The 2575-nt window shown below is 31.5% G+C and overlaps 1 protein-coding gene across 3 annotated transcripts in view; it reads right to left on the bottom strand.

Annotated features, from left to right (window-relative positions):
- LOC105459710 (BTB/POZ domain-containing protein 6) overlaps window positions 1-2575 on the bottom strand; it is a 42403-nt gene that overhangs the window by 19693 nt on the left and 20135 nt on the right. The window contains exon 1 of one of the 3 annotated variants that reach the window (XM_011705951.1): window positions 1316-1652. The exons of the other annotated variants lie outside the window; for them this stretch is intronic. The gene's annotated coding sequence lies outside the window, so the exon portion shown is untranslated. Of the gene's footprint in view, window positions 1-1315; window positions 1653-2575 lie in introns of those variants that run through there. 3 annotated transcript variants of the gene reach the window in all.

Raw genomic sequence — 2575 nt, 5'->3', positions numbered from 1 at the left:
TTAATCTGCAAGCCTTCATTTTGTTGTATCTCATCATCGATAGGGATATAATGTATATTTTTTAGATTATAAGTGCATAATACAGTCGAATCTCGATAATTCGAACCTCTACAACTCGAAAACCTCCATAAGACAAAAATTTTGTTCATTTCCTTCCGCTCCACCGCGGAAAACCTCTATAAATTGAAATAAAACCCTCGAATTATTTGTTAGATATTTAGATGTATTATTTTACTTTTGCAACTCTAAAGTAGCTAGATCTCTATAAAGTAGAAGTCGAACTTCTACTGTCGCTGCTTTTGTAATTCGAAGTTGTAGCTATGTATAACCATGAGTAATAGTATTAATAGTCTGATATTATGTTTTATGATTACATTTATTACATGCATGCAATAAATAATTTACTATCAAATATTGACTTTTTTCCTTTAAAAGCCATTATAATCGAAAAATTATAAACTCTCGTACAAAGCCTCCGTAAGTCGAATTTTCATATTTTAACTCGAATTTCAATAAGTCAAAAATCCTATAATTCAAAGGGTTTTTCTCTTCCCTTGAGATTCGAGTTATCGAAGTCCGATTGTACATAATATATTAGGTAATTTTTTGTATAAAATATAAAATAGTTTGTAAGAAAACAACAAAAACATAGAAAATACATGGAAACAACGATTTTGCTGAAGTAAAGTATCTAAAAATTCAGCTAAATACAGATCTGAAAATAATTATTTTGTTAAACCAAAATCATTATAATAGGAAACTGAAACATATTGTTGCAGATGTTGTTTCTTATTAATAGTGATATAGTGTTTATAATGACACTACAATTCACACGAGAAAAGAAACATTACGTGTCCTTTGACTTATTGTTAGATTAATATAACTAATAATAATTTGAAATTTTGTATTTGCGGCTGAAAAAGACTTACAATTAATAAAGTCGAAACATTCCGCTTTAATGTTATCGAAAAATTATATAATTTTAAAAATATATAAATTATATAAAATTATACAATTATATTGCAGCATCTTTGTTAGCTCGTTGGCCTTTATTTCTTTAGTTTCTATTTTATTCTAAAATACGAGCCAATATACAATTTTTACGTTGTAAAAAATGTAAATATTTTAGCAACCAGCTTGATTGTCCTACATAATTATTTTAATAGTCCAATAAAATTTACATTTTTTAATCTATACTTAAATTTTCAGATACTTTAACAACCGTTCTTTCCGTGTATGTATGTAACATCAGATCTGCTTTTCTTTTTGTTTTCTGAAAGAAGTAAAGTCAAATAACATGCCATTGATTACTCACAGATTGCTAATAATGATGAACATAATTCGTTTCGATGATTTGTTCTTCATTTTTTATATTTTCAAGCGAACATTTGGCAAATTATTATTACTTTTCCGGAAGTGATAATAAATAACGATAATTTGCTTTACATAACAATCGTTCTCCACACTGTTTCACGACGACGCACCGACGTTGGAAAAACACTCGAAAATTGTACACTTGTGACACGCTCGCCAGAGAATATTTCGTTTATTGACGAGCGAAAGAGGACGCAGAAACTCGAATAACAGCCCTTTCGGAGCGAGAAGTCTCGCTTGACTGAACAAATCGTTCGGTCTCCTGCTTCCATCATAAATGATTCACAATCAGATCCTTTCAGAGAAATCGGTTAATGTAAATGAGTATAGTGCTTGCGTTTCATCAGCTGCACCGGCGATTGTTTATAAACATTGACGACCGAGCGAGAGGGACCACTTCGAAAACGTCAGGAATGCTCGTGCTCCGTAAAAGAGGGGGACCTTATCGGTACCCCGAAGCGCGCTGTAGGCTGCTGCAGGAATCGGGGGACGGAACTCGGAGTTCGTTTATCCCGTTTGTTTATCGCTTTCCACTCCGAAACTCGAATCCAGAGTCGAAGAATGCAACATTATGTCACGACATCGACCAATCGTTCAAAGCCTAGTCTGTCACAGATAAGACTGATGAATGAATCGATATAAAAACTGTTTATTTCAAGATACTCGCTGTCAGTCACAAATTATTTTAATATCATTTTCATTTTATAGCGGTCTGTTGTTCTATTTTACACGATAATTTTTCGGTCCTTTATTATACATGATGATGAATTATTTCGTGTCTGGATCAATTTTCATTATTTTTACAAATACACAGTTAAAGCTATAGTATCTAAATTTAATCCTATTTAAGTCGCCACTCCTCCTACTTATTATATAGTTATTTATAAATCCTACTTATTATATAGTTTTTAAATAAAACAATGGAATTTAACCACAATTTTAGTTAAAGAACCATGCACAAAACTTATGGAAAAGTGCTCTCGGTCGAATTGACTAAATTTTTGATATGTTGTAGTTTTCAATATTTTGAACAATTAATTATCTCAATGGGCACAACTTGATCCTACGACTAGTTTCAGAGATATAGACAGTCAAAGTGTCCTCTGCCGAAAAAGCGATATATACTACATTCGCTGCATCATTATCGACTCCTTATAGGACTTTGTTTCTAATATATATGACTTAAATAGTTATAATTATA

This window comes from Wasmannia auropunctata, unplaced genomic scaffold (genome assembly GCF_000956235.1).
Source record: "Wasmannia auropunctata unplaced genomic scaffold, wasmannia.A_1.0 LD334168.1, whole genome shotgun sequence".
NCBI lineage: Eukaryota > Metazoa > Arthropoda > Insecta > Hymenoptera > Formicidae > Wasmannia > Wasmannia auropunctata.
This window is presented reverse-complemented; position numbering and strand designations above follow the sequence as displayed.